Below are 19,117 nucleotides of genomic sequence, written 5' to 3' on the forward strand. Positions count from 1 at the left end.
AGTATAACATTCAACTGCAACAAATTTCTTTTTAAGTTTAAATCATGTGAAATTTGTATTCATAGTGCACTTCTTTGGATCCTGGAGGTAATCCCTCATAATCAAGAATGTTAAAGAACATTAAGATTACATTATCTAAGCTGATGTATTTTACATTAGTAGAAGTACAGGTGATTGGGAAGTACACTGCATAAAACTCACATGGGCATTATTCCTGCTTTTTGTTTGACTTGGCTTCATGTTTAGATTTTGAGCTTTTATTGATTTCATTATTTAAGCTATCTTCTTTTGTGATAAGTATTACTTACACTGGCAGTAGAAATTTCACGTTAGAAGGAAACGAATATTTGTAATGGTAAGCACTATGGATAGGTAGCCCATAAGTAGTAAATAAAATAATGCCGTCTTTCTGGCAAGCATATAATTTCATGAAATTAGTTTATTCTGAAGTATTGAATGTGATGCTGTAGGTTACTGAAAACTGCTTAAGCAGTAGTGTGGAGAATTACTTCAGGACATTTTTTAAAATGTAGTTCATTTACTCACAGAATACATTCTTTGGCTTTTTCTAGGATTTTAGAGGATTTCTGTTGTCTTGTGTTGCTGTTCTGAAGGCATTTGTCACTTTAAGGAAATTAACTGGTTTGGCAGCTCAGAGGAGATATCTTTCGGATACCTATGTTTTTGCTGTATGTCAAACATTAGACTAGTTATCCATTTTACACAAAAATTCATAATGATATTAAAGTGCTAGTATGGTTAAGTGAAGTCATGCATTGCTTCCTGAATGCCTGCTGAGTAAGTACTTCATTCCTGAAGTCAGATGTTGAAGTCCATGTCTTCTATCTGCTTAAGGTTTGTTCTGGGATCTTAAAATTGGTTAGTACTCATGAGTCATGGGCAGCTTCACTGTTGACTTCAGTGGTGGGAAGACCCACAGCTAAACAAACTGAAGTGAACAATGTGGTTATAAGCAAGATAAATTTACTGGAGGTGAGAATTGGGATGAACAGAGCGTGCAACAGACAGTTAAGTTTAATTTGTGTCTGTCCCGTTGGTTGTACTTATGTTTCTATTCATTGATTGTGTTTTGTTTTGCTGATACTTTTCTGTATTGGCTCTGATGTCTGCAGCTTATCCACATTACTTGACAAGGGTTAAAATTTTATTATAAATGAAGTTATATTTAAAAAGTAAATAATGAATCTGATTTTTTAATGAATTGCAGAAGAAATCTTATGTAGTAAAATTGCATTGTGAGATACACTGAAAGGGATTTCGTTAACATAGGCTTAAAAACAGAAACAAAAACCAACAATTGTTAACGAAGTAAAGACAGAATTATGTAGGCCAGTGGAGTTAATGCTGTGAATCAGGAATTTGGGAAGGATAACTAAGGATAAGTTTTTAACTGAAAATATGGGTATTTTTAATTACTTTTATTTGAATTAAGGACATGTAATAATGTATCATAAGGCTGTTAGTCTTAATGAATGACCTTTAGATTCAGATCTGTGCAATCCAATTTCAGTGTGAGAAATAAAATACTTTGGAGGTTAGTCAATGAACAAGTTGAACAATCTTTCAGATTAGATAGTGGAAGAAAAAAAGAATGAACGGCTGCTCAGAGCTTTTAAGTACTTAAAAGAAGCCGTGGTGTTGGAACTGAGGTGACAGTAGGAAAAATAAGATTAGTCAGGAAAGCCGAGCTCATGGTTTATAGGCCTGGGTCATACACATCTGCCTTGCCAACTTTTTTTGGTCTGATTAAAATACCAAGGCTTATGATAAAAAAAAATAAATCATTGTGAAGAAAGCTCAGGGATTCCGGATTCTTTATTGTTGGCTGCAGTTTTATGTTTGGCTTTGAAGAAACTGACTAGTTTTATAGTTTTAGTCAAAGATCAACACAATCATTTGAGCCTTGACTTTCCCTTCCATGTGTGTGACAGTGCTGGCGGTGTTTTCTTCTGTCAGGCTTTTGTTGTTTGAGATCAGCTCTTTGGCTCAGTGACACTGTAATGAGGAGTAAACAAGCCCTATTTCTTTGAGACAATTTGTAGTGTGTTGCTAGTGGATTCTGAGTTTAACAGTACTGGTTTGATAGAAGATCATATAGCTGTAGTGAGCCTCATCATTATATTTTACTTTGTAGCTGTTACGTTGGAAAAAGTAAATATCCCAGCCCTTTAAAGAGGGGTACGTCATCAGTCCTGACAACACTGGCATCTGCACTCTGCTTGCTTTAAAATGCCATCTCCTCTGTCTTCTATATGCATTTAGCCACCACTTTTAGTTGCTGCATTTCAGACATCCTTCTTAGCATTTTTTCCCACCGATAAATGTGGGAGGTAGTCCAATCACCGACATAAATAAAGGGGTCTTTTACTCCATACATCTTTCTCTTCTCTGCTTTCATCACTGACTCAAAAAAAATTTGGGCTTAGTTTTTTTTCTTCTGCTCTGCTTTTGGAAGAGTAATTTCCTTTTATTCCCATCCATACATGTGTTACCACACTCATACCAAGACATATATTCTAATAGATGGGGCTTAAAAATACGTGTGCATCACATGTATAGGTACAGATATTTGGTATAAGTGCTCAGCACCAGTTTAGAGGATAGAGTGTTGCTGAGAAGACAAGCTTTATGTTTCACGTGTCTGTGATTAGAGAACATAACAGTGATGTGCCTTAAGAATCAAAATGTTTATACATCAGTCTAGCAGTTAAATAAACATCTGAAGCCTTCAGCATTGCTGATGTTGGAAATAAGTCAGGATGCTGTCTTCCAGAACCTTTAATAAAAAAAAATAATGAAAAAGAAATAAACATTTTGTTGTTTCTGTTCTGTGTTTGAAACAAGCAAGCTTTATTTTCATTGGCTTCTCAGCAGATGATTTCTGGTTTCCAAGTATCAGTAAGGAAGACAATGAGAGTGCCTTCTAGTAGGATACAAACCCTGTGGTGCAATAGCACCAGGATAAAAACAAAGGATAATTGGTTCACCCCTTCCAATAACCAGTGACAGCTTGAGAGGAGTGCACTCCGTGAACAAAAGGTGCAGAAAAGAAAAAATCAGATGATTTGGAAAGACTAAAATAAATAAATAAATTGATATGTTTATAGTCTCCTATCTAATACAGTTTCCTGTTGTAGAAATTAGAAATTCAGTGAGGCTAAAAATGGAATATAGGGAATGTACATACTGGATGAATATCTTAATCATCATCGGAAAGAATAAATCTCAGTGTTTTCCTGACAATGCACATTTTATACAAAGTGAAGCAGCGACAAGAGTGAGAGAGTGAATGGATGATTCCAAGCAGTTGAGGAATTAGTTCCTCTCATTTGCATGAATCTTCAAATCGCATACACCTTTGCACGAGGGGATACTACCTGCTCTTAGTCATGTAACAGCAAGGTTCTATTTGACTGCAAGCTCTTAGAGTTTGAACAAGTATCATGGTCAGTTCCAAACGTTGATCAGACTGGAGAGAAATAAAAATTGCAGCTCACAGGACTTCATTTTCCATTCCACTGGTAATTGTAAAATTGTAACTATAGGAAAGTATCATACAGAATTCATCGAACTGTTTCATTTGTAGTTATTAACATAGCACAATGAAGTAAAGGAAAGATGCATCTTATTATGTATTTAGTTGAATTAGCTTTAAGAAGTATTGGTATGGGTATATTTTGTTAATCATCAATTACTAAAAAACCTGGAGGTTCTATATAAGAAGTAATGAGGATCCTGATTTAAAGCTAGCATGATGAAGGAGATTTTAGTTAGTTGAAAAAAGTTTTTGTTGCTTCAGCTTCTTTGGGAGCCCAAAATACCTGATTTATATTGTCTGAAGAAGACAAAATAACAGCTAATTTTTCCCCAGCAGAAGTCAGAAGCACAGTTGCTAATCTGATGCATTTTGTCCAATTTAAATCTAACATGGAGTCTTTTTCTTCCTATATTAAAAGAACTTAAACTCTTCTGGTTCCATTAATGAATTACTAGATCTGGCTCAAACTTAGTCATATTACAGTTAGAAAAAAGGTGAGCGCAGTACTGTTACATCATGTAAAATATTCATTAACCTTAGTGAAAGGTTTTCTTTTATTTAAAGGAATGTAAACAGTAAACGTGTACAAAATGTATCAACATCTAAAATAATATAAAATGAATTTTTGAATATTCAAATTTAATTCAAAGATGTAATTTAAGTCAGACGTAATGTTCATGTTAACTCAGTAGTTAATGTCTTACTAACATGACTACTATATTCCTTCAGTTGATTTACGTAGTGTAGTATATACCTATGTAATGTATTACTGGCAGGGATGGCCATTAGTGGTCATTATCTTGAAAATCTTCTGAAATCTTTGCAGTCATCTTTTCCAAGCTCCTTTCTGTCGAGGGTTTTGTTTTGTTTTAAAGACGTTTTCCTGTTTCCCACTCATTTAGGTAATTTGTCTTCTACAAAGCAATATGACAGACTTTTACAGATATGATGCCACACTTTTGAGTTTCAGTTTGTTAAATTTTTGCTCCTCATGCTGCTATTTGTATTATGCTGGCAAAATTTACAGAATTTTGGGTGATTAAGCCTTTTATTTTTTTCATGGAAGGCAGTGCTGTTGAAGGTATTCACCAACCTTCTAGTTAGTTTGAATAACTTGCAGGACATAGCAGTTTCTGGTGTGTACTTTTGTTTTTTGCAGATTAGATGTTTCTGTCCTCTCGTATTCAGCATTGATGCACTTATTTTTTACTTCAGTAATGACAGATTTTACTGTAAATCTAATGATCTGCTTGAGAATTTAAGTTAAAAAGTGCTACCAGTCTTGCTCTAGTGGATAAACCAACTTCCTTTGTATACTGCTTACTGACATAGGCAGATATTTTATTGATGAACATGGAAAGAGTGTATAGTCCAGTGCTTTGTTGCTTTGTGCCATTCTTCTTATTTATGACACCAGTAATAATGGATGATGAATGAGATATCCAAAACATTAATAAATTACCTTAAGAGGCCTACTAAATCAAAGAGGAGGAGGCTAAGAAATAATCTAAAATAATGCCTCCAAGAAAAGTAAGTTAATTCCAGAATCATTTATTCAGCAATATGCAAAAACCCTGACAAATTTGTTGAAATCAAACTGCTATAGTTAGGATGATGTTAATATAACTCAGTGTTCCAGATTTGCTATTCTTGACTTTTGAGTCTCCAGCTTCAGGTGGCAAGAAATGTAGAACGTACAGAATAAAATCATTCCTTTACACTAAAGTTTATATGTTGAGTTTAAGCATTTTTAAAATAAAACCCAGCAATTTTGTTCTATGTTGGTGATGCTTATATTCTGTTCCCTAAATTCATCTACCCATTAACAGGGTTGAAATTTGCAGCAGTTTTCTGCTGTGGATTGCATTCACTTGCTTGATTTCATGTGAAATATTCACTTAAACTGCATACTTTAAAAAAAAAAAAAAAAAAAAAATCAAAATTTCTGTGTTTGTGTAGAATCATAGAATCTCCAAGGCTGGAAAAGGTCTCCAAGATCATGCAGCCCAAACGTTCATCTACCAGCAGTATTTCCCCCATAAACCATGTATCTCAGTACAGTATCTAAACATTTCTTGAACACTTCCAGGGATGGAGACTCAACCACTTCCCCTGGCCGCCCATTCCTGAACCATACTTTCGGAGAAGAAATTTTTCCTATTATTTAGCCTGACCATTCCCTGGCACAACTTGAGGCCATTCCCAAATGTTTTGTCCAGTTGCATGTCAAAAGTAGTTCTTCCAGTGGTGCTGGCTGTTTCATAAGGAGGCTTGGCATGTCAAAATAGGCCTTGACTGCTCACACAGTAATTATGTACAACTTTGCTGTAGGCAGGGAGCATCAGGGTGCTGGGTCAATTTTACACATAGCAAGTATTGCTATTCTTATTGAGCTGTTTCTTACGAATGATAACAAGTGGAATGAATTTAGTGACCGCTGTAAAATGCAGTGAGATACAGTGACTGCAAAATGTTACTTGTGTTGGGAGAAATAAAAAATTATGGAGGTTATATAAGGATTCCCATTTCATAAACTTGTGATTTCAAGGGTTTATAAATGTTTACATAGCTAGTTTAAGTTAACCTGTGTGGGCTTAGGCCATATTGTCATAAAAATAAACAATGTATCTTTCCTACTCCCTCTGTTTTCTTTTTTGCTATTTTTTTTTTTTTGATGCACCATCCCTAGGGTTTGCTCAGCCATATGGAACTGATCCACCATGAGTTATGAAATGGGTAAATATTTTTGGTATAAAGTAAACCAAATATCATAAATGCTGTGTTTTCTGTATCGATGACAATGGCAAATGCTTTATTCTTGATGATTTCTAAACAAACTGGAACACTTTTAAAGCAGATAACTAAAGCCTGTGGAAAGTGGCAGTTAAATATGGGGACACCGAATGCAGTCTCCTGTCATCTTATGCCATATCTGTGAAGGAGCTGATATTCAGATTAACTTTTTTTTCTTCTTGCTTGGTATTCAGCCACAAAGCAAGTTGTCTGTTCGAGTTCATGTTGGTCTTCCATTTTTAACATTTTCCTCTCTACCTTGTTTTTGAGAGCCTTGAGATTTTGTTCAAATTCCGTAAATTTTGATCCAGTACTATAAAAAATTTTTGCATTTTCCTCTAGCTAGTATTGTGTGAGAAAACTTTTGCTCTTCAAAGAATTGAAATCATATGTAATATTGGTTACAAAATGTGCTTAACCAATAAGCTACTCAAGCTTCTTTCAATTTCTTCCGAAAAAAGAGGAGAATATTTGAAACCCTGAATTTTGAAGAAGTTGCTATCCCTAGGCTGAAATCTAGTTATACTAAAGTAGTAATATTTTTGTAGTTGCACTGAATTCACCTACCTGATTGTATTAAACTTATTACCCATCTACATGCTGATTTCGTACTTGTAAAATAGTGCTGAAGAATATCTTATTGTGCAGCGGGGCCAGTATAGGAGATGATTGCCTGTATTTCATTGGTCTCTATTTCTTTTTTTTTTTTTCTTTTTTCTTTTTCTTTTTTTTTTTTTTTTTAAAATAATTTTATTGATTTATATTTTGGTTCTGTGTCACTTGTAGAGAGCTTCTGGGTTTTTTTCCCAGTTCCCCTTCTCTTGATCCCCCTTATGAGTTTCAGTGAACCAAACTGGCCATAACAGTCTGGGTGGTGATATGCTACCATTGAACTCACAGCTTGTTTGTCTTTACCTTTGAATATTTTCTAGCCAATTTATTTTCTCAATTCCCAGAATTTATTTGGTCATCTTACTACTTATTTTAATCTTTCACTGTGGAATTTATTGTAACCTCATTTCTTCAGGGGAACATTGTCATCAGAAGATGCTAATGGTTTGCTTTCTATTTCTCGTTTCCCTTGGTTTTTAATTAATATACTGAATGTTGGTAGTCAAATGCTGCTTCTAATCATTGAGTTTTGTTATGATGAGCAATTAGCAGTAAGCTGTAAACAACAGGATTTTTCTATTTTCAGACTTTTTTCATATTCTTCCCTCCTTACTGTAAGTTCAGGTGTCTTGTGAAAATTTTGGTATTAATTCAAGCTTAAATGAATATGCTGTATTTGTGAGTTAGTCTAGGACTGCTTTTGATCAGTCAACCCATGTGCAGTTGTTAAATTTTCCTTATTCTTCCCCATAGCTATAATTTGTAATACTGTGAATTTTAAAGAGAAGTGGTAGACAACAAGCATTTTGGAAACTAGGAATTACATTTATTTCTATGTTTTTTGGTGCTTTACAGAAGATGTGTGTACATCTGCATGGGGACGGTTGATCACAGCCTGAACCTCTGATTGACCACCTGAGGCAAGCACTGAGTCAGCTGTGGGAACACAGGTGAAAGCGATTCACCTGTACTACTAGAAGGGGTGGAGCCTGGCTGCACCTCTCCTAGACCCCATTTAAGGGCTGACTGCCACTGAGGAAGGATCTCTTTCTGGAGATCACTCTTTGTGGAGTTTATTGTGAGTCTATGACAGACGCTGGTGAGCGTTTCCATTTATTTGTATTATCTTTCTATCGTGATAATCTTACTAAGCCTAACCTTTGTACACCTATTGATTGTACAACATTTGGCATAGATTTTAATGTCAATGTTTTTGTCATGGCTTTCATTTCCTACTTTTTTTGTTCTGGTCACTTGTATTGAAGTTTCACGCAGAACTTCAACTTCATTCTTCTGTTTATTTTAAGGTCTGCCTTGGCAGATCAGGATCAGTACTGTATCATACGAAAGAATCAGATGCTTTCTGCTTTGGAATTTGTGGCGTTGTAACTGGGAGAGCAATTAGTTTGGGATGGGTTTCTGATTTCTGCAGAACCTCAAATGTTCCCTGTATGTTCAGGTGGAGATCAAGGTCTTTTGAACAAAGGGAGTGTTTCTCAATGAGGGAGAGACTGAAGACAATTTATTTGCGTTATCAGCATTTGCTGCAATGCCAGACCTGAGATTAAGGAGAATAGCCATTAAGAAAGCAGTGGAATCCTATCATATATTTAAAATCTATCTAATTATTTTCAGTCTGTAATCAAGACCTTTTAAAAATCAGAAATGTCCATTTAACAGTGTCTTAGAGCATCTTAGATGCTCGTTTATGAGCTCCTGGCCACCATTTTAGGTTTTTTAAATAGTAAGATGTAAATATGGAGTAAATAAATGAAGCCTTACCCAGTCCGTTTATTTAAACTCTATTTATGCTTCATAACATCTGATTAGTAGAGAATATTGTTTAAATAGAGTAGCAGTTGTTTTTTTTTTTTTAAACACAATAAAGCAGAGTCTTTAGTTGTAAAATCAAATTTTGCTATTACAGTGAAGCTCCCATTATTGAAACTACTTCAGTTAATGTATTACAGTGAAGTCTTTGGTGGATGATGTAAATCAATCCAATGAAGGGTTAACTGTGAAAACTGATATAAGTTTTATTTTCTTATAAATCAAGAGGTTGGTAAAATGTACACTTACTGTTGATCATTAGAATACAAAACTATCTGTTGAAATCAATTAACATGCATATCTGATGACTGATTGTATAAATATGAAAGTCAAATAATTGTCATCGTTAACCATGGCTTCAGGTCATATGAGTTGTCAGCTCAAAAAAAAAAAAAATAGAGGAGAAAAAGGTTGATTTGCATATATTTAATGTGGCATGCTGTACATGTGGGAATTTAAGATAAACCTTTCCTAGTAATCTGATTGTTTTTATCTAAAAATCAGCTAGGAAATGTGGATCATAACAGCCAAATGAGCTATGTGTTGTACTGATAGCAGTTGATTCACTAGTTTGGGATTTAACATTGTCCTGTAGGTTTTAGCAAGTTAAAATTGTTATTTTACTAAGAGAGTTAGAAGAAGCTAAAAGAAAAATCAAAAAGCTAATAAAGATACAGAAAGATTTTTAATAACATACTGTACTGAGTCACAAAGCTATCTTCTTGTGTGAAGTTGTCCAAATAGATAAATTGAATTTAATTGGTCAATTGTAATAACTGGAATGGAGGGAATATGGCAGAGGAGTGAAGCTTCTGGCCTGGAAATTTATGTATTATTTACTTTGTAAACATGATAATCCGTTGAAGTCAATTTTTTTTTTTTTTTCCATGAATAATGCAAAGTATCCCATGTAACTTTTAACTATTCAAGAAATCTTTGAAATATGAGTCACAATATAATGGTCAGTACTTTACTATACCTGTAACTTTGTTAGAGTGCATCTGCCTGGTATTTGTACCCAAGTGTCTATTCCTGAATGTCAATAAATCAATCTCGTGTCCTAAATTTTAAAATTACCAGTAAGGATTTTCCAAATTTTGTTTTGTTAGCATGTATTTCTGAAGTTCCCAAAGGGAAGAATCAGCAGTATCTGCTATCTGTTCATCTGATTCATACTTGCAAACAAAGACATTTTCTGTTGGTGGTGATGTCAAAAGGTGAAGGATAGCAGATGATTTTGTTTCTCCATGCTTTTTCCTGTGAGCTTTATTTATAATGTTGCCATTGTTTATATTAGAAATTTGTTATATGGTACAATTCACTTCCTTGTGTTATTACCCACATCGCTTTCAGTACCGGCTGAATGGCCTCTCTCTTGTAGCAGGCAGTTTCTCAGCCTGGGTAAGGTTTAGAACTTACACAACTACTTTCTCAAGTAGTAAAATGTCAATGCTGTAACATCCACCTGTATGGCACTGCACTTTGCTTTAGTCTTCCACTGAGCAAAATTTTGCAGACACTGCTGAGTAAAGGCACTTAAGTTATATGTGGAGGTTGAGGAGAAGGAAGCATAGTAGCAGAATAAAGAAAGGAATTGAATTCGTTTTCTGTCATTATCTCTTGCGTAGGTTGGAGTTCATATTTGACTGCAATGGAGGAGATGTAGCTGTATCTCAAGTTGTTGGTTGTTTTATCTGCTGTCTAAACTATCGTATCGTCAAGAGATTTAGATGTCAATTCAAACAGAAAACAGTGACCCTTTAACATAGGCAAAAATAGTTATGTGAAGAGGTCATTTCTGGAACCACACATTGAAAGTCCAAATTAAATATGAAACTAATTGAAAACTGAGCAAATCTTCAAAGGGAAAAAAAAAAATGCTTTAAGACATTGGTGACTGTAAGTGCATTTTTAGCTCTACTGTAAACTTTTAGTGAAAAATCACTTTGCAAATGCACGAAGATGATGTGTGATTTGGTGGTACTTCCTGCAGGAAGTGTGGTGCTGGAGTAATCTCAGATCACTGCTGAGCCATTGTATGTCCCAATAATCTTGTGACAGTTTTTTAATGTGTGGAGGAATAGACCACTTTTACAACAATCCATTATTCAAAAAAAAAAAAAGAAGTAGGATTTGAGATTTGTTATGTGTGTGCTGAAAGAGGATGGGTTTGCTGAGTATGGAGTGGGAATGAATTCTTGAACAGAAATCTGAGGACTGAAAGATTTTTCCCACTTTTGAAGAAAGCATACTGTGAGGGAAAAAAAGTGTCTCAGATTGCTTAAAATACAGAAGTTTTTTGTACTCTTGTGTTTTGGGGCTGGCAATATTATTAACTCAAAGGGGAGGTATGCTTTTTCATGATGACTGTATTTAGCCAGGAGGAATAGTCCTTTTTAAAGCAAATTGAAATGAGTGTATGAGAGCGTGAAATTATCAGCAGCACTGGTGCACATTTACATTACTTCTACATACTCCTTTGAATGACCACACAACAGAACAAGTACTTCATTTCCACTGTGTTGATTTTTCTTGACAAAACATGGCAGTCTATCCAAAGGAGAGTGTTTAGCCAAGATAAATATAAAATTTATGATTAAGCAAAGTGTTTTCTTATTATAATCCCTAAAGAGAATTTGAGACTTGTTAAATATAATGTGCCCAGGTAATTTTAAGAGTAAATTATCCTTTATGCTTTTAAATGCCGAAGTACAGCAACAGCGCCAACCATTAGAGATTTTATCAGCAGAAACAATGCTGCTTATGATCTGCTTTAAACTACCTAGTGAGAAACCATGTACGTGAAGGATGCTCTGAAAGTAATGCCTCCTGCTTTATTATGTTGGCCCACTACGTCAGAGGTCAGTGTTGCTGATATGACAGTAGAAGTTGAACCTCCCACTGATATTGTGTTACATGTTGTTGCCGTGTCACAGATGGCAGCAGAGGGGCACTCTGTCAAGATGGTGCATGACATGAAGGTGTGTATGAAAAAAAATGTGTGGAATTGTGTTCCTCCATGCAGAAAAAATGGCATCCATTGACATTCATTGTTGCTTGCTGGATGTTTCTGTGGATGCGAGCAGAGTGAAGCGGTGGTTGGTGCATTTCAGCAGTGGCAAACTGACAGCTGGTCACCCCCACTGGTGCTGATTTCTACAAGCACGGCATAGGTTCTTGTTCATGGCTGGTGAAAATGCGTGACTAGCAGTTGTTGAAAACTAGCAGTTTTCAACTAACGTTGAAAAATAGTGTTTTGTAGCTGAGAATGTGCTTTAGCAAATAGGGCTATTGTGTTCTTTGTGTCTGTTGTAATTTCCATGGAAATTGATAAAAAGCATTACTTCTGGAGCAACATATGTGTATGCTAAATATATTGTTCAGCAACCTCAGGCTTTATGCATTCATTCAATTTAATAGGTTTGTACAGAGTCGAAGACTCCACGTCAGTAGCATAACTTATAACATTGCTTCACTTTAATGTGTATTATGGAAGGAAACAAACATTTTTTGACAGAATGGATAAAATTGATAAATATTGATAATGCGATTACATTTCTGGCACACTTCTTCAAGTGTTCTATTTACAGAATGCCACTTTTAAAGAAATTGTGGTGATTGTCAATAGTATTCATTACGATAAATGGAGGATGAAAGCTGGTTCAAGAGATGAGTGGATTTTGACCTTTGTGGTATGAGTGTTGGCTTTGGAGTGCAGAGTTCTAATTAAATTATGAATGTGGAGGAAATGGTCTCACTGTATTCTTTCAAGGACTCTGAACTACCAAAATCAAGGATAACGTTAGATGTCAGCCAAGTATTTTGTCCTTCTCATGGTTTGTCTTCACATCTGAATTAGTGCCAGTTTGCACAGATTGTGTGTCAGCTTAAATACAAGAAACAGGCCTCAGCCTGCTTGAACTCGTTCCACCAAAGACTTCTAAAAACTTTTGGTAGTCTGCAAACTGTAATGGTTGTTTCACATTAAGATGCTTTGTAGAATTATAAAACAGCTTTTCTTGTGCTTTCAAATAAAATGTTGTCATCCGCTAATGAATGAGATACCATCTGTAATAATTAAGGTTATTCTACTTGTTTTCCCCCTGCAGCAAAACTTCTGAAGGTTTGCAGAAGATAGTAAGAGAACCACCAAGAAGGCTATTGCAGTATTGTAAGTACTGCACCCAGAAAAACAAACAAGCATACTTGAATTAAGAATGTTGTTAAGAGATTTTTGCTTTTGGGTTGGGGGGGGAAGTGAGCTACATAAAGGGACTACATGTAAAATACAGAGCAGGATATATTGCAGCAATCGTGTTAATAATTTACGAGGAAAAAACTGCACTCTTGTAAAATCTAAAATTGTATCCTTGTGCAGTGTAATCAGGAGTTTACCAATAGCAATGAAAACTATTTCTGTATCCACCAAAGATTGATCTAGTTTATATACATTTGTTTATTTAAAACTATCAGAATTTAGAAAATCATTGTAGTTTTGTAGGTTTGTCATTTGTTTTAGTGACTTATTGTTTAGGTTATTTTGCAGAATTATTTATTTGCTGATTTATTTATGTATTTCATTATTTATTTATTTGATTATTTAGTAAATTATTTATCTGATGAATTATTAATACATCTTCATGACATGCTTTAAATTATTTATAACTTAATTTTGAGTTTATTGCTTTTCGACGCTGCATTGTTACTGACTAGTTTTGATTTTTTTTCTTGGTTCTTGAAAATTAAAGTACTAGCTCTAAGGCAAAAGTATATTCTTTGCAGAATCTGTAGATGGTTTTCAATGAAGCAATTTACCATGTAGATACTAATTTTATTTAGTGTAATATTGCTTAATATCACTTTTTAACTTATTTAGCTTTTGCTCAGATTGTCTCAAGATCAAATGAGTGACCTTTAAGGAGCAAAGATGAACATCTACTTAAAATATGTAGAAACAGAGCTGTTCTACTTCCCATTATTAAGTACTGTTTATTATTCTTAAAGTTCACTTGACATATTTTTGTCCAAATAAAATGGGTGGTTTTAAAATGAGCCTCTTGATATTCGAACTAAAACATTTAACTTCTAATGAGAAAATATGATCACAACAATAACTCATATCGAGATAATCTTACTGGCAAGGGTTTAAATATGTGAAGAGAAATGGTTGGTAATTTTACACACACCCAGAGCAAGATATATGTCTGGGAGTGAAAATGGATTTGGTTTTTCTTGTTTGCTTGATTTTTGAGTCATAGTGTTATTAGCACACATAGAAATTTATAAGCTCTGGAAATGTAAGGTCTCTGTGCTGTTGTGAGCACTGAACCTGTCAGCGGTTTACATACAAAGAACAATTCTTAGTGCACAAATATAGTTGAGAAGCCGGTTTCGCTTTGCTTTCTTTTGCCAAACAGAAATGCCTGAGATCTCTTCATTTTCTCTGAAGAGGCCTGAGTAATGTAACCAGAAAAAGGGCCCAATTTCAGGCTGCATATGAGCATCAGATCTGTAGTCTAAAATAGGTGCCTCAGAGCAGAATTGGGCTCAAAGATTGTTGCCTGATGTGATTTCCCTCAGGAACTGTGAGACTCTTACGTGAAGTTACCTGCTCAGTTTGTTACCTGCTCAGTTCCCACTGATTAACTCTTTTGGCAGGCTGAAGCTAACTTGTAGGAAAGCACAGTGACTGACAGCCCTGCTCATAGAGCTGGAAGGGCTTCAATGAATCGGGCAAAGCAGTGGTTCTTGTGGAAAAGAGCTGTGTGCACAACATGGCCTTTATTCTATGTTTGGTGCTTCAAATGAATTACTGTGCACTTTAAAGTTTTAACATAGCTTGGGAAGGCTGCATTGTACATTTCAAGTTTCAATGCTGTTGAAATACAGTAGAAATGGCCTCTGTAGACAGGTTTCACTATAGAACTTAAATTATGCATGTGTGTATCCAAATTCCTTATTTTGAAATATTGAATGTATGAATATTTAATTTGTATCTTGCTTTAGTATCTTCATATGCTTGCCTTAAAGGAAGCTGTTTCCTTTGATTTATGTACGTGGATAAAAATGTGTGTACAGTGTGTATCAATGGTTTTTTTCTCTACAGTGTTAGATGAACAGCTTTAGATAATGATAGCTAGTGATTTTTATTCTGCAGCTTGCTGCCATTTTATAGAACATAAATTTGTTGTATTTGTTCTATTAATCTTACTGGAGTTTCAAATTCATTTGCTTTCCAGAAATATTTTTGTAATTACATATGTTAGGAAAAGTCAAGTATAGAGATCTTAGCAATGCAGTATTTTTGGTTTGTACACAGTAACAAAGCCCTGACTATTGTCATTCTTAGAGGCAGCATTCCAGTGTGAATTTTTTCTCTTTATATGAACATGTTGAATGAAGTCAAGGACTCCAAGGGAGTTCCTGAACGAATACTGGTTTATAACATGCTGTATGAAATTTTGTGCAGTCACTCTCATTTCCTTGTGCAAATGAAGTCTTATTGTACCATAAGACCCATTATCAGCAATTACAAAGGTAAGTGCTGTCAGTGTGCATTCTGCCATCGGTTTCTCAGAGTATGAAACATTTCCTGCAATACATGCTACTACTGTTATAGGGTAATATAACGCAGCTTCTGTGTTGGCACTGGAAGTAGCTACTTTATAATGATGACAAGTGAAAGTACAGCCAAAGGTCACGTTAAACAGGAGATTTCTTTCACACTTCACCCATCTTCTGGTGTGGTATGGAAATACCTTTTTTTTTTTTTTTTTTCATATGCTACAGTATTTTTAAAAAGAAATTACATTGAAACATTTTTTTGTGCCTTGAATATTACTTTTGTTCATGTTTTAAGACGTAGACTTTGGGGTTCTAGCATGCTGACTTTAGTGCTTTATATGTGTTTGAAATTATTTTAAATTGTAGGTTCAATTAAGCAATGTGAGTAGTATTTCAGCCTACAACATTTTCTGTTTTGCAAATTTGCTTAGAGGCACAGCTTTAAGTTTTTCAAAGAGAAGAATTAATGTGCAGAGTGATATTTATATGACATTGCAGGCCTAAGTAGGGCTTTATTGTTTCTTATTCCCTTTTAAGAAGAAAAGTATGGATTTTTGTCTGAAAAATTCAGATCTATACAGAAATAGAAGTGTGAGCCTATTCATGTTGACAGTTTCTTACCTCTGTTTTCAAGATATCCTGCAAGTAATGCAGAAGGATAATTTAGGCTCTGTGCTCAATCACTTCCTTGTCTTAGACTGAAATGGCCAACCGGGGTGCTAAAAAAAGGTATCATTTTTAAAATCTGACTAGTCATGTGTTAGATCAAGAAAATGAAGTTTAAATTGTTTCTCAGAGGTTGCTGAATATCTAGAAAATGGTTAGGAAGCCTAAATCTGGTGTATTATTGATAGGTGTATTTCTGTTCTAATCTAACTCCATAGAAATTGTAGCAGCCATATTAAGCTCTTCTTCAATTTATTCTATACAGATAAAAGAATTTACATCTCATGAGTCATGTATTTCCTGTTGTATCTTTAATACATCCATTTTTAGTATTTTTCTTGCTTCTCTCCTCTATTGGTATGCTTAGAGGGACTGCGTGTAGGAGATTGTTATTTCACCCATGAGGCAAGAAGGAGTTCAATAGCAGTATACTGTTGATGTTAAATGATTTTTTTTTTTTTTTCATGCCACAATAAGACTTGATTTTTGTCATCCTAATGATGCTAGCATACTTCACAGAATAGGGATTAACACTCACATTCTTACAAGTAATGAAAAGAAACAAGTCTTTAAGAGGAAATACTGGAGAGATACCCTGGTATTTGTAACCAAACATACCTTAGCTTTGTAAAACGTGCTCATATTCTGTTTCACTTCGTATGAGAACTGCTTTGCAGTTCATTTTGGAAGTCTGCAGTGAAGGATGTAGGATTGGTGAGAGTTGACAGTGATGAAAATACGATTTTCAAAAAATCGTTTTAAAAAAGTGCTAACACAAACTATTTGAAATATAAGTTCTGATAAAATGTGGATTATAGCAAGACTTGAGTGTAAACAAACAAACAAACAAAACAACAATCCAGTAGAAATTCTGTTTTCCAAAAAAGTCTTTATTGTAATGCTTAGAAAAAGAATGTCTGAAAGAACATAAGATAGAATCAGGAAGGAAATGTTACTGTGGAGTCCAGTATTGCCTTCTGTATCATGGCCAAAAAGGAGCTGCAAAAAGATGTGAATTTGAGAGGAAATAGTATAACTGTGGGAAGCAATAGCATGATAAGAACTTATGGATATAATATTGGTAGCAGTCATGTTTTTTTGAGAAGCGCAGGCTCTTTTGTGTTGGACATCTGTGAGCTATAGCGGAGATGAATCATTCTATTATATTATTAAAATATCCTGCTCTTTACATATTTCTACATTCTTATAAATATCTTTCACTACATGGGGTAGATGTTGTGTTTTTGTTTGGTTTTCTCTTTTCATCTGAAAGAGCTTTAGTGCAGTTGCATGGTTCAACATTCATGTATCATATAGTAAATAATGGATTTTAGCTTTACTGTTGAACACCATCAGCCCGTTTTGTGAAAGATTTTCAGTAGTAAGCAGCTTTATTACTATCTACACATGTATATTTTGTATTTGCATTTTTTCCTTCTTTTTTCCTTTTAAGCAAAACGTGCGTTCTCAGTTTTCATAGTGTAAGTTGCATTGTGGTATTTTGGGGTTTTGCATTATCTCCCCTTGTACTAATCTCTTTTTTCTGATTTTTCAAAAGGCCACCTGACATTAGGTCATGTGATACCTGGTGATTTTTCTGGAGAGGGAACACCTATTATTCTGCCACCAGTAAAAAACAAAAACAAAGAAACCCTCAATAATTACAGCAACCGTTTATTTTTCAGTGAAGCTTGTAAAAATTGTATAAGCAATTAAAGGAACCTTCTGTGGGTTTTTCAAATGCATGTTAACTGCAGGAAATGAATAGCATCCAAACTTTAGAATGACAGAGGAGAGTTTATCCACCTCAACTCCAGAAAGTTTTTGATGATTCTCTTCCTGACTGACATATGTTTTAATGTATTAGATAAAGCCTATGTCAGGAGCACTTTTTTTTAGCTCATTTATACTAGCAACACATTTCTACCTCAGATCCAGCTTACTAGCAAATAGTAGACAGAGTAGCTTATTCTTGTTGGTGTGTTCCCTACTACTTCTTTCTGCCCTAGTGCCGAAAGTAAGATACGAATCAGTTTTGCTAAAATAGCTTCCCCTTATTTGTATAAAGTTAGAGCTCATATGAAATGCCACTGGCATCTTCTATTCTGCCATGTGTAGGTAAAGATGTCTACGAGAAAGAGCCTCTAACATCTTGTCAGAAATATAGTGAAAGAAGCAAGAGGTTCAGTGAAGAAGGCTGTGACTTGTGTGGCGACTTTTCTCTCCTGAAACATGTTTTTCCTTTCAGCTGAAATTCTGATCTTGTAAACATTTGAGTGTAACTTCCGACAAGCTGATAGTGACACTGAAGTTGATAAATATGACTTCTTACAGCATTTATATTTAGTAAACACCAATTTTAGACCATTTTCTTTATCCTAGGCTCTTACATTTGACATACAGTTAGAGTTGGATTTAATGTTCTTCACTTTTCCAGTGGTTATGGAAAAAAACAAATATCAGAGAGGTGTTTTATTTGTTTTTCTTTTTCTTCTCTATTTTTTGGTTAACTAGAGTTTTTGAAGAACTTGGACCTCTGAGATTCTTCCATTTTATCATGTTCATATAAATTCTAACATTTTGTTAACAAATCATGAGCTTTTTAAATTAACACAGTAAAACTTAATTTTTGTAACGTAAGCCTTACCACAGATTTCGTATGATTTGTGGATTCAGGTAAACAACTAATGCTTTCGGAACTGCAATATCTGTTGGCTGAAGCTGGTGTCTATGGGTAATCTAGAGATTTAATGTGTAAGTTTTTCACAGAAATTTCTCCTTACGTGCAACCAACAAATGAAATTGTTGAAATTATTTAACGAGATAAATTTAATATTTTTCTGTTTCTATGCAGAACTAATTTTTGGTTTTATGCTATGCAACTCTTCACCATGGTATGTTTAAGCTATGTGTTTTTTTTAATGTGTTCAAAATATAAAGCCCATTGAAATATGTTGAAATACCTGAATTAACAATTTATGAAGTGTTACGTTTAGACATTTCCTATTTGTTTTGCTTCGCTATGCCTACTTACTGTTAATGAAAATCTGCACAATCTGAGATGGGAAGTGAAAGCAGTGAAAGGACCAAATG

The 19,117-nt window shown here is 34.6% G+C and overlaps 1 protein-coding gene across 3 annotated transcripts in view; it reads left to right on the plus strand.

Annotated features, from left to right (window-relative positions):
* Window positions 1-19,117, plus strand: part of TBC1D5 (TBC1 domain family member 5) — a 294,686-nt gene that overhangs the window by 13,325 nt on the left and 262,244 nt on the right. For all 3 annotated transcript variants that reach the window (XM_042817093.1, XM_042817092.1, XM_042817091.1), the window contains one exon: window positions 12,904-12,965. The gene's annotated coding sequence lies outside the window, so the exon portion shown is untranslated. Of the gene's footprint in view, window positions 1-12,903; window positions 12,966-19,117 lie in introns of those variants that run through there.

This window comes from Centrocercus urophasianus, unplaced genomic scaffold (genome assembly GCF_019232065.1).
Source record: "Centrocercus urophasianus isolate 14NV4802_14NV808 unplaced genomic scaffold, USGS_Curo_1.0 seq_16, whole genome shotgun sequence".
Classification (NCBI taxonomy): domain Eukaryota; kingdom Metazoa; phylum Chordata; class Aves; order Galliformes; family Phasianidae; genus Centrocercus; species Centrocercus urophasianus.